General features: G+C 41.9%; 1 protein-coding gene across 7 annotated transcripts in view; it reads left to right on the top strand.

Annotated features, from left to right (window-relative positions):
- The window catches only part of STIM1 (stromal interaction molecule 1), a 165146-nt gene that overhangs the window by 36142 nt on the left and 115308 nt on the right, over positions 1-13696 (top strand). Inside the window, exon 1 of one of the 7 annotated variants that reach the window (XM_039525528.1) lies at positions 4622-4728. The exons of the other annotated variants lie outside the window; for them this stretch is intronic. The gene's annotated coding sequence lies outside the window, so the exon portion shown is untranslated. Of the gene's footprint in view, positions 1-4621; positions 4729-13696 lie in introns of those variants that run through there. 7 annotated transcript variants of the gene reach the window in all.

Genomic DNA, 13696 nt, shown 5'->3' with positions numbered 1-13696 from the left:
GTTAGATCACAGAACCCCCCTTGGGAGCTGCCGGCTGGTGTGCCAAGACTGCTACTGCTCCTGCGTTCCCTGCCAGCTCAGGACCCCAGCACCCTGAGCCAGACACGCCCGTCTGCTCCAACACAGACACAGGGTCTGAATTAGTTGCCCCAAAGCTGCAGGCTTCACTGAAAGCAGCTTACAGAAGTGTTCTTATCTTTAACACTAAGATGCCTAACTCCCAGTGGGGTCTAAACCCAAATAAATCCATTTTACCCTGTATAAAGCTTATGCTGGGTAAACTCATAAACTGTTCACTCTCGCTAACGCTGATAGAGAGAGAGAGAGAGACACTGCTGTCTCCCCCCGCCCGCCCCCCCCGGTATTAATGCATACTGTGGGTTAATTAATAGGTTAAAAGTTATTTTATTAAATACAGAAAGTAGGATGTAAGTGGTTCCAAGTAGTAACAGAACAAAGTGAATTATCAAGCAAAATAAAATAAAATATGCAAGTCTATGTCTATACAGTAAGAAACTGAATACAGATAAGATCCTCACCCTCAGAGATGTTTCAATACATTTCTTATGCAGACTGGACGCCTTCCTAGTCTGGGCACAATCCTTTCCTCTGGTACAGCCCTTGTTCCAGCTCAGGTGGTAGCTAGGGGATGCCTCATGATGGCTCTCCCACTTTGTTCTGTTCCACCCATTTATAGATCTTTTGCATAAGGTGGGAATCCTTTGTCCCTCTCTGGGTTCCCACCCCCTCCTTCTCAAGGGAAAGACACCAGGTTAAAGATGGATTCCAGTTGAGGTGACACGATCACATGTCACTGTAAGACTTCATTACCCACTTGCCAGCACACACGTATACAGGAAAACTTACAGGTAAAACAGAGCCATCTGCAGTCAATTGTCCTGGTTAATGAAAGTCATCAAGATTCCAAACAACCATTAATGGCCCACACTTTGCATAATTACAATAGGCCCAAAGAGTTATTGTATCTAAAACTAGAAATATGAAATATAATGGTACATTTATATAAATAGGATGATCACACTCAGATTATAAGCTTTGTAATGATACCTTACAAGAGACCTTTTGCATGAAGCATACTCCAGTTACGTTAGCATATTTTCATAAAATCATGTAGAGTGCAATGTCACAGTCACATCTTGTGTCCAGACATAATGGGGCCTCAATACTGAGGGTGTATCTGTATTGTGGAGCCTATATCAGCAGAGCTAGTGTAGACGCGGCTTATATCGACAGAAGGAATTTCTCTGTCCCTGTAGGAACACCACTTCCCTGAATGACGTTGGCTGTGTTGGCAGAAGCACTCCTCTATTGACATAGCTGCATCTACGCTGGAGGTTTTATTAGCATAGCTGTGTTGGTCAGGAGCAAGTATTTTTCACACCCCCAACAACATAACTGTGCTGACATAATTTTTAAGTATAGACCATTCCTGATGGGGCCGCTGAGTGTTCTTGTGCTATAAATAGTAGGTCCAGCGCTGAAGTCCTGGTGAGCAGACAGGCTTTGGGAAAACTGCCTCTTCTAACTTCACTTATGTGAACTCCCTAAGGGAACTTGACTCTTTTTTGGCAATGGGTTGTTTTGAATATTTGTTGCCTTTCCATTCCTGCTATTAAACAATACATAGCTCAGGAAATTCTTCAATAGTGGTACGGAAATCCTGGAAAAAATAAGCCACCATGCTGGAGTTGAACACACTGACGTGATAAAATACAAAGGCTTCCCCAAATTTCGACAACTTTGAAATACACAAAAGAAGTTGAAAGCACAAATGTGAAGTGAATAAACAAATGTGAGTTATTCTGGGCCAAATTAATCCTTGATGTGACTCCAGTGAAGTTAATGGAACAGTAATAACATTAATAATGGAGCTATACTGGGGATGAGTTTGGCATACTCTCCTCTATTCAGAATGTTTTTCTGTTTTATAGCATTGCTGCTATAAATTACTCAGTGTTCAGATAAATTACGGCCCATTGAAATTGTTACATGTACGTAGAAAATGAAAACCACATTGCTGAGGGGGTCCCATCAGCTTTCCTTTAAATTAATTTTATTCTTATGGCAAATAACCTTGAAGGCTTTTGAGGGCAATCTAGAAAAGATGATGCTTGATTATTTTCCAAATCATTATTGTTTTTATGCTGGAAGATGTCAATAGCTGCCATCAAGTGGGTCTTTGATCTTCAGACAATTGTGGACCACATTAAAGCCGACGGGTGTGTTGAGCACCCTGCTTTCAGGCGAAATGGGAGGAGCAATTAAGACCTTCATGTAGTGAGATGGTTGGTGGCATCTACTGTTTCCAGCTAAAGCGCGGGGCAAGACCTGTTCAGAAATTAACCTGTGCGGGTTGACTGATTCCCTCTCTGATTGCCAACACGGATTATGGCATTGTTGGGCAAACTCTGTGCGAGAGAGAAGAAAAGTGAACAGAGCACCAGCAGACTGTTAGAGAAGCAGTTGTGATTGTGTCCCTGAGAGGGAGTGGGGGACATACCTCCTTGTGGCACAGAGCAGACTGGAGGAGCAGACTTGAACATTGTGAGAAAGGAAACTGTCTCCTTTTGTTTCTACTGTGTTTGGGGAAACAGGATTTTGTGTACATCCTTCGTAAATAAACAGGATTGCACTAGAGTATAACCTGACTCGTAGTGTACATTGCTTCTTCTAATGGAAATCCTGCAACGCCCTGAGTGTTGGCTAGTGACTCAGGAGAGAAGGACAACGTTGTTAGTACTTATATGCAGTAGCACCATCTGCAGCCTGCTAACAGGTTGAGCCCCATTGTGTGAAGTTCTGCAGAAATGTGTAGAAAATAACAATCCCTGCCCCAAAATACTAACAATCTTAAAAATAAATAAATAAATTGCTTTTTAATACCTCTGTAGTCTGAAGCAATCCCAGAAAATTTGGCATACAGATCGTTGAATGGAATGACATCTGCAATGATCTCTGGTTTTGTTCCATTTCATTGATTTGGTTTTAGAGGGCATGAAAGGAAGCTGATGGCAAAGGAAATTGCCTGTTGTTCTGTGCTTGGAACAGGTGGACTGGTGGATTAGTTTAGAAATGGACTTATATCTTAAAGAGACAATCTTCCTTTTTCTTTTTGTTTGCAGTTAGTAATAATCGTCTGTTTGCAAGAATCCCAAATGATCCATGACCCAGATTGGAAGAAAACAGCTGAGTTCTCTTTTTGAGTGGAGCTCAAATGTATTGTCTTGAACACGTTTTGGTGCTTAGCTGTAAAATACCTAATTCTGCAATTCACTATGAAAACTGGCTGTGTTCCCCACCTGCCTTTGTGAGCAGCAGGCTGGAGAATGATTATGGGTCTCCTCAGTGTTGCTATCCTGTAAGTTTAATGGCCTGAGTGGTTTTGAAAGTTTAAGATGTCTGAACTGAACAAAAGATCTTGTGCATTAAGGCTAGGGAAAAACATAACTGAACAAAGCCTTTACTTTCTGCAATGGACCTGTCTGTGAAAGGGCTGGTTTTTGTGACATCAGAATTAGTTGTTACTTGTTAATCCTCCTTTTGCTTGAGCAAACACCTGTAACTATATGTAGTGGTGACTTAAAAAAAAATCACTGCTTTGAATTTGGAATAAGTATAAATATTTGATTGTGATTGATTTGTGTTGCAGTAATACTGAGAAGCCTCAGCTGGGGATCAAAAACCCCATAATACTGGCTGCTGCACACACGTAATAAAAAAATATAGTGCCTTCTCCAAAGAACTTGCATCTAAGTGTATCATAAAACATACACATGCTTGTGGGGAGAAGACAGTAATAGTGGAAGTGATCACGTTTAGTATAACTAGCAGCAGTGACTGCATTAAATTTCAATGTTGTTTAGGCCTGGGCTACACTCGTGGGGGCGTTTGAACTAAAATACGCAACTTAAGCTACGCTATTCGTGTAGATGAAGTCGAAGTATCTTAGTTCGACTTACCTGGCTGTCCTCATGGCGGCGAGTCGACTGCCGCGGCTCCCCCATTGACTCTGCTTACTCCTCCTGCCGAGGTGGAGTATGGGCGTCAGCGGATTGATTTATCGCGTCCAGACGAGACGCGATAAATTGATCCCTGATGTGTTGAACACTACCTGCCGATCCAGTGGGTAGTATAGACGTACCCTTAGAGAGGCAGTATTATTCAGTATTTATATAGTGCCCAAATTGTGCTTGTAGACAAATAAGGAGACACAGGACCTGCCCTGAGGAGCTTACAATCCAAATAGATATAGTAAGGACAAATAAGAAGAAAAGAGATGCAACAAAAAAGAAAAGTGAACACTAAGTTTAGCATGTGTCATGTTAGTTCCATATTTGATTCTGGGTTTTTTGTTGTTGTTTTTGTTTTGTTTTGTTTTTTAAGCTTTCCGAACAGATTTTTTAAATGCCAGTATTACATTTCATGAAGGGGAGTGCTAATTTTTACAGGCTTTTTGGGGGAAAAGTGTGTTTTGAGGAGGGACTCAGAAGATAATGGGAGAAAGTAGTGAGTGTGGAGTATGGGTTAGAGACCATGGGATTGTGTACCTGAACTCCTAGGTTCTGTTTCTGCCTTTGCTAGTGATTTGAGCAAGTCCATTTAACTTCTCTCTTTTTGCTTTGGCTTTTCTCTCTTCAATTGGGAGCAATACCACCTCACAGGAAAGCTGAGAATCCAGAGAAGAGCAAAGATGGACTTATGGCTAAGGTACTAGACAAAAACTCAAAGATCTAAATTCTATCGCTGGTTTTGCCACAGACTTGCAGCATGACCGTGAGCAAGACACAGAACCAGATGTTACTTTTGTTGAAATTAATAACAAATTTCCCTTTGACTTCAGTGATGTAGAATCAAATCCTTAATTTCTCTCTGCTTCAGTTCCCTCTCTGTTAAGTGAGGATAATACATCCCTCCATCACAAGGGATTTTGGAGGGTAAATTAACTAATGTTTGTGATGCATTTGAATACAAACAGCCTATAAATGTATGAACTTTCTTGTAAAGTGCTTTGAGATCACATGATAAGCACTGATTGTGAATTGGTAAGTTTGCTGCATTCCAGAGGGATGGTTTTTAGTATACAAGGAACCCATCCATTTGATTTTCACTCTTTTAGTATTTCTTTATGTATTAGCTAAAAGGAGGATGCCTATATTTCCTGCCTTCAGTTACAAAAGAGTCCCCCAAATACTTTACAGATTGTATAATCACTTCACTAACATGCAGACAGCTGACCCATCCATGAAATAGAGGAAAAATGGTTCAGCGGTTAGGACGCTAGACTCGGTCTAGAGACCTGGGTTCGAGTCCCTGTTCTGCCTCAAACTTCATGGGTGACCTTTGGCAAGTCACTTAGCTTCTCTGTGCCTCCCTTCCTCATTTGTAAAATTGAGATAATAGCACAGCTCTACCTCACAGGCTGTTAAGGATAAATGTTAGATTGTGAAGTGCTCATATACTATCATAAGTGGGGCCACATAAGTACCTAAGATAGACATGATGGGGTCAGGAGAGCTACCACTTTATTTCTATGTGCTACAAAGACTCTTGGGTAGATAAAAGAACTATAAGAAATCCAAAGCCATGGTAAATTTTGGACTTACTTTAATACTGACGGGTGGCAAGATGGGTGAGGTTAATATCTTTTATTGGACCAACTTCAGTTGGTGAGAGAGACAAGCTTTTGAGCTATGCAAAGTCCTTCTTCAGGTCTGGGAAATGTTCTCAGAGTGGCACAGGTAAATACCAGGTGGAACAGATGGTTTAATTCTCCAATTGTTGGGGGAAAGAAGGGAGGGATCTGGGGAGGGATTAGTAGATTATAGATTGTTGTAACAAACCATAAATCAAGTGTCTTTATTCAGTTTGTGATTTTTAGTGTCCATTATAGCTATGAATTTAAGTTTCTAGGCTCATCTTTTGATGTGGTGTGCAGGTTTCCTTTGAGGAAAAGAGACTGAGAGGTTAGATACAGAATTATGGAAAGTGTTCATCTACAGGTGATATTGTGTGGGTTTTTTTTTTTTTGTCTTTTATCATTTTTCTGTGAGAGTTCATTCAAGAGTGTAATGATTGTCTTGTTTCACCCATGTAGTTGTTATTGGGGTATTTAGTGCACTGGATGAGGCACACCACATGTTGTGATAGGCATGTGTAGGACCCATAGATCTTGAAAGGTGTGTATTGGGGGTTCTTGATCATTATAGCAGTGGAGATATGTCTGCAGGTTTTGCATCCGTTGTTCTGGCTGGGTCGGTGCAGCTTTGAGTTGGTATGTAACAATGAGTTTGGTGAGACTGAGAGGTTGTTTGAAGGCCAGAAGAAGGAGTTTGGGAAAGATTTCTTTCAGGATATACCCCCCAGAGTACATGCTGCATATAATATTGTGCGGTGACATTTGAGGCTCTGTTCTGCAAACAGTTATACCTGTGTGAAGATTACTCACATTAGAGTCTTATTGGAGCCAGTGGGACTTCACATAAGAGTGACTCACTCACAGGCGTAACTGTGAGCAGGATTGGGCCATTGGTCAGTAAAATAAGATATAATCTGTTGTGACCCTCTGGTTTTATAAATGAGAGGGTTGTGGAGGTGAAGCACTAATTTGTATCTCCATTAGGTTGCACATTGCCACACTGCGCATTACTCTCCCTTATTGAGGAACCTTCCAGTTTTGGTGGTTCTCATTAATTACATGGAGTCAGCTTTTTATACTCTCAAATCCTCTCTCCTCATTTTCCCAGTCACCTTCAGAAAAATAATCCTTGTAGTGTTATTACACAGTGTGTTTAATTTTCAAAGTGCTTTACAATCACCAGTCCTCCCAACATCGCGTAGGAGGGAGGGATTCCCATTTTACAAACGGGAAAGGTGGGACACAGAGATTGGGATTGACCCGTGGCCATACTCTGAGTCAGTGGTAGAAGAGCAGGACCTATACTTGGGAATCCCTAGTTTCTGTGCTTAGATCTTTGCCCCTTTTTGAAAATCTTACCCTATAAGTAAGTCCACGGTTGACAGTTGACTCTAGAATGGGAGCTTTATTGTTAAAGACTGCACATGTTACCAGGTTTTGTTGAGTTTCTTTGTACTGCATATATTCCCCTTTCATCCTCTTGGCTGACTTAATTCAAGTACCCTCTCTCCAGAGGGTAACTTGTTTTTAATGGAAATAAAGTACAATCACAATATCTTTGCCTTTGTAGCTATACCAATATAGCTATACCAGCAGAGCCCCCTAGAATAGAGGCAGTTTATGCCAACACACCGACTCCCAGAATGATATTAGGTATGCTTCTGTCAGCATAGCTGTGTCTACCCTGGCTTTTTTGCCAGCATAGCTAGGACAGGTAGAAGGTATTGTGTGGTGGTAGTTTTTTTTCACACCCCTTACCAGCATAGCTATGCCAACAAAACTTTGTAGTGTGGACCAGCATAAGTCTGTGTTCTATACTGTTCTCCTCCCACTGCCCTGAGGATTCTTAGCAGAATTCTATCAGTAAATTGCCATTTTTCATAACTGGGGTTTTGCTTGGCAATGAATCACTTCCCTCTCTCTTTTACATCCTACGTGATAGGATGTTGCGAAGGTTTTTACAGGGAAATTACACAAACAAGCAAAGAACTCCAGGTTACATAAATTCTGAGCATCATTACCATGTGTGGTTGGTTAACAAAACACGCATATTTCCTTAATATAATAATATTTAGCAAGTTTTAAAAGAATATGTAATTCCTTCATCACTCTTATACCTCCCCCACCCCTCCAGTAATGTTGTGTCTTTTGTTCTACTGCAGTGTGTACAGAACATTGACAGCTGGTATTGTCTGAGCAGGTGGCGAGCTGAGACTATGGTTTGTTATGCAAAGCATGTTAGTTTTGCTGTTACCTTTTCCCCCTTCCTACATTCCCGTCTCACTGTTTGCCTATTGCCTTTGTCAGCCACCTGTTGCATCTTGTCATACTCCTCGATGGTTAGCGCTTTGGAAATAGAGGGGCTGTTGTCTTTTTACTTGGTTTTCTGCCTAGCACAGTTGGAGCCTGATCCTGGGACTGGGGCATCTCAGTGTGACTGTAATGCAAATAAATGAAAATAATAGACTCTTACTCTTTAATCTCAGGCACTAAAATCCCCACTCTGTTTTATCATTTATTTATTTTTGCTTCTTCCAGCTTGGAAAAGTGCCCTCATCTGGTGCTTTAACTGAATTTTTGGTATGGAGATTTTTAAAGAGACATTTCAATTAGTGTAAAACGTATAGCATTTTTCTAAGACATGTGCCCTGTAACCTCTTAGGCCAGATGCCAGCCTTTGAAAAGGAACCATGTCTCAGCAAGAATTTGCAGGTACATTATCCTGCCCCATGTTACACATTTGCAAATAACAAACTTAATGCTTGTGCTATCTAAGTGGGAGGAGCCTGTGCCGTTTTTACCGGGAATAGTACTCCTGTAAATCTATCAATAAACACAGTATTCTTAATTATATAGAATGGAGTTTCCTGCTAGCTCCTGGCTTGGAGTCTTGTTCCCACAGGCAGGATGTATGGCCTTCATGGTGCATGGCCCTGTTAGATAGAGTATTATTTCATTTTTGTTTTTCCCTTTTATTTTATTTTATAATTTGGAGATATACCTATCTCCTAGAACTGGAAGGGACCTTGACAGGTCATCGAGTCCAGCCCCCTGCCTTCACTAGCAGGACCAAGTACTGATTTTTGCCCCAGATCCCTAAGTGGCCCCCTCAAAAATTGAACTTGCAACCCTGGGTTTAGCAGGCCAATGCTCAAACCACTGAGCTATCCCTCCCCTCCCTTCCAAGGGCTTTGCCTTTTTTCATGCTTTCAGACAAAATAAAACCTCCTAGATGAGCTAAACAACTCTTTTAAAGGTGATTCATCCAAGGGCAGCAGAGATCTCAAGAACACACAGCCGACCCGAGTGAGGACAGTCTTCCCTGTTTAGTTTATTGGTGAGCAGTGGTTGATTCCCTGCTGGGAAGAGTTGTTCACCTTGCTGTTGCCAGGTTTTCTGCTCTTTGGTGGTGGCGATGTGGAAACTGAGGCAAGAGGCCAGCTCTTCTTTTAAGCCTCAGTTAATCAGGGACTAAGGATATTGAATTATGGTCTGGAAGTTATAACCTTTCATTTGTGTTGACTGGTTTTTTGGTTTTTTTTGTCAAGAGACTACCTAAGGTGCCCTAGACTCTCAAGCTCCCGCAAGAGGCAGTTCCCAAGCAAGAGATCCTCTCCATCTTGACTTTCTCTGAAGCTCTGTTCCCGTCTGAGGGAATAGTTACAAGCCCTGGCTATTTCCCCTGGGGTGGATACTCAGAGTGCAGAAATGGCAAGACAGACAGTGCTTCTAGTGGCTCCTAGAGATAAGGAAATACGCAGTCCTTGAAAAGTCTTTTGGAAGCTGCAGTTTTGGTGATTCATGCTCTGATCCATGTGGTATGTATTATGCTGCTATGGTTGGATGCAGATTCATAGTGGTGATTGCCTTCTAAGGAAATTCCCTTCACTGATGTATTGATCATTAGCTTACTTCTGTGGCATCATTTGCAATAGATTCTGGTTCTCTTCTTGCAGCATGAACTGTCATGCTCAGCTGTGCTCTGTGAGTCTGACTTGCTTAGTTGATCGGAGCTCAGAACCTGCTCATTCGGCACTCCTTTTAAGGAAGGCTTCCACAGGGTACTGAAGTTGTCAGTGGAAGCTCCTCTTGGTGGCCTCTCCCAGGATAGACTGCAGACATCCAGCACTCTATGAACCAGGAAACGTCAGGACTTGGATTTACTACCCAGGCTCCTGTAGTTGGGAATGGTAAGGGAAGGCTGTAGAGTGGTGCTCTGGGTCCAAAGCAGCTTGCTGACTCTGTCCGCAGTGCATGTACCCAGAAGGCTCATCGTCTCTCATGTGAGAGGTTCCATGTATTAGTAACTTGTTTTGTCTTAGCAGACAAATTCCTCCAAGAGGTAAATTTCCTTGATTCTTCCATGGATTTTTAATTTAAGGAATTAGTGCCCATATGCACCTGCATTCAGAGGTGTTTTTTTTTGAGGAAAACTTTTGGCCATTTTTCATCCTGAAAACACTCCACCTGATAACCAAATGAACATCCAGGTGGGTAGGAGAATTGCAAGGCCCTATCGTGTACAGAATTCAACTTGGTGTTTCACCAAGAGAAGGTGATAGCTAGGGAAGAAATGAGTAGCTGCCCTAAGGTGGATCACCATGTTCAGTGCATCTAGGGTGCTGTCTCTCAATAGCTTTGTTCATATGCTGGCAGTAACAAAGGGAGGAGACAGCATGTTTTTTATGGGATGGACATTTAATCATTCCTTTATAGCATTGTGAATCTAAACTACTGCTACTTTGTGGTAGAGCATGAGACCCAGGAAAGTGAAACTGACTGTACAAGGTGAAATGCAACTTGTAAGAACTCAGCATAGCTAGTGAATTCGGTTTTCCTCTAAGATCTGATAAGTTAAAATCTTATAACCGAAGCAAACTCTCTTTTAATTAACTGGTTCTTATTTTGCTTGGGAATTCATGGAACTTTATGCTTGTAAAAGTTACACAACCATCATTTATTGTAACACTTGTGAATACATGCCAAGGGCACCACCAAAACTGCTTTTTCAGGAAGATCAAAGAAACCGATGAGTAGAAAAGTGAAATCCCTTTCAAGTCAGGCAATCTCTTAATGATCTCTTTTTCTCAAAAGATTAAGAGCGTTAGGAATTCCACAGATGAATATTCCTCAACAATTCCAGTTGTGATTTAATATATTGGCCTTTTATGGAACACTTGAAAACTCAAATAGAAAAATGATCAAAATATTAGTAGTACTAGCAGCTACAAAGGATTGAAAAAACCCTACTTCTGCTCTTTTTGGCCAGTTTGTTACATTGCTGCTTAGAGCCTGGATGTTGGTGAAACATGTTTAAATACCAGGAAAGTTTGAAGGATAAAATGAAACCTCTAGAGGAAAGAAAATGTATACAGTACTGAAGAAAAAGCTTGAATGTACTGGGTAACTGACAGTATCAACACAAACAATTTCTTAATCAGAGAGCTCTGAACTGAAATAACACAGATCCAGATTCTTGCTGGCAGTAGAGTTACATACAGTGTATAACAGCAGCTTTTCATCTTGGCAGGTATGGGACTGCAGTCATGAATGTTTTGAAAAAGCCAGGGAATGTGTATAAATAGCTGTATGTGAGTGCACTGTCCCACCCTCTGTCCTGATTATAGAAAAATATCAAATGCACTCCGCAACATTAGCTCTTCCTTTTTGCAGAGGTGTTTGATCTCAGCCATATAACATACACATATAACAATACAAACTGTTTCTGTAAGCCTGCAACTCCCTTTTCCTATGTCTGCATAGTGAATAATTGCAAGAAAGCATCAAATTGGAATGTATGCAGGGCCTCCAGATTTTGCTGACAATCTCATGAAGCAGTCTTAGCAATGAAGATCATTACCTATGTAACAAGGGCCATTCTGGCTTTTGGCTTTAACTAGGTCTAGGCTTAACTCACACCGATTTACATTTCTCTACTCCAAAGTAAAGTAACTGGGTCAGAGTTCTGACTGGCTACAAAGCTCATCCAGAACCATTCAAAAGAAGTCCAGTGATCCTCTCTGGAAGTAGTGCCAGCTCCCCTCGATATCTACTTCCTGCTTCTCCCTGCAACAGCATCAGTACCTGGCAGCATAAACCCCCCAGAAATTCCATTTGAAGAAGAAGAACGAACGAGGTGGGTGAGGGATAAATATATAGGACTGGAAAAGAGAAGCAAATATACATGAGCTTAATCAGCTCATGCGCGGTGAAAAGGGGGTAATACAGGTGGGTGTGTATAAGCTGATCCTTTTGTACATCTCTTCTTCACACCTATGCCTGATTTACAGCTAAAAATTAATTTTTGCTCTGTGGGTAAAGAAGGTGACTCGTGTAGTATATGAACATGTATGGTAGCTACCGTGGGGGCTTCAGAGCTGCATGAATCCCAACTGTGGTGCACAGCCTCTGGGCAGTAGGGTTAGGAGCTGCAGGAGCGCCACGTATTCATATAGCATAGGATGCTTAGAAGCTCTGTGTGGTCTACAGATCTGGTGATTCTCCTCTCTGTGGAACTTATGAATACTGCCAGAGCAGAGCCACTGGCTCCAGGAATCAGAATGAGTTTCTGATCTCTGCATCCTATATGACTCAGGCCTGGTCTACACTGGGGGTGTGTGTGTGGGGGGTGTTGATGTATCTTATTCCTACTTACCTCCCGTCCTCACAGCGCGGGATCGACGGCCACGGCTCCCCCGTCGACTCCGCTACCGCCGCTCGCTCTGGTGGAGTTCCGGAGTCGACAGGGAGTGCGTTCGGGGATTGATATATCACGTCTTGCCGAGATGCGATATATTGATCCCCGATAAATCGATCGCTACCCGCTGTATTGGCGGGTAGTCTGGATGTACCTTAAGTGTTGATTTGCTCTATAAGCAACTCCCTTAAAAATGGTGCCCTTTTTGGTGGGGAGCTGGAAACGGTGGGCTTTACAGCTGACTGAGGTCAATAAATGTTAAAATATTACTGAAGGGTAGAAATAGCTCCCGCAACTAAGGTGTGTATATATAAAGTGTTCTTAGTCCAGGACTGACAACTGAAGGAAGCTCTTTTTTTTTTTTTTTAAATCGGAGAACAGCTTTTTACAAATACAGCACTTGCCTGTGGAGACTATGGCTATTTTTTTTTTAATTATCCTTTAGTTTTTTTTAACGCATTAAACTTTTTATACATTTGCCATAATATGATCTTGGGCCAGTATAACTTTAATTCTCTGCTATATTGTATTTATTGCAACATATACTATTTTTGGCTTGGGCTTTCAGTTATTCTGGTTTTGGCTGAATACTAAAATTAGACATGTAGTGCACCCAGTCTTTGATACCCTAGTGAAAGGTGCTATGCGCTGTGTCTTTGTAGCATTTAGTGAAGATGCTACCTGTGCTGATGGGAGAGCTTCTGCCATCGGCATAGGTACTCCATCTCCCCAAAAGGCCATAGCTGTGTCAACAGGAGAAGCCCTCCTGTCGACATAGCACTGTCTATACCGGGCGTTAGGTCAGCCTAACCACGTCGCTCATGGGTGTAGTGACACAGTTATACTGGCATACGTTTGTAGTGTAGACCACGTCTGAGGCCTAGTCTATGCTACAGAGTTAGGTTGACACAAGACAGCTTACGTCGCCTTAACTATGGAAGTGTCTATGCTAAAATTTTGTTCCCACTGACGTAATTGCCCTGCTACTCCGACTTAATAACTCCACCTCCTCAAGAGGCGTGGAGTTTAGGTTGATGTAGTTAGGTCAATGCAGTGTCAGTGTAGACACTGCGTTGCTGACGTTGACTGTTACTGGCTTTCAGAGGCCATCCCACAATGCCTCACACTGACAGTACTTCTGCAAGTGCTCCTGGTAAGGATGCGCACTGCCGACACAAGTGTAGCATGGACACGTAAAAGCAGCGTAATTACTGTGGCGGCTGTATATTGATGTATCTTAGGTCGACATAATTTTGTAGTGTAGACATGCCCTGAGAGAGAGGTATATCCTTTGTGCTCCTCTTCCAGCATGACAAAAGCTATAAATTGTTGTTTCAAAGCAC

Source organism: Mauremys reevesii, linkage group 1 (genome assembly GCF_016161935.1).
Source record: "Mauremys reevesii isolate NIE-2019 linkage group 1, ASM1616193v1, whole genome shotgun sequence".
NCBI lineage: Eukaryota > Metazoa > Chordata > Testudines > Geoemydidae > Mauremys > Mauremys reevesii.
Note: the sequence above shows the minus strand (reverse complement) of the source record. Positions and strands in the feature narration are given on the sequence as shown.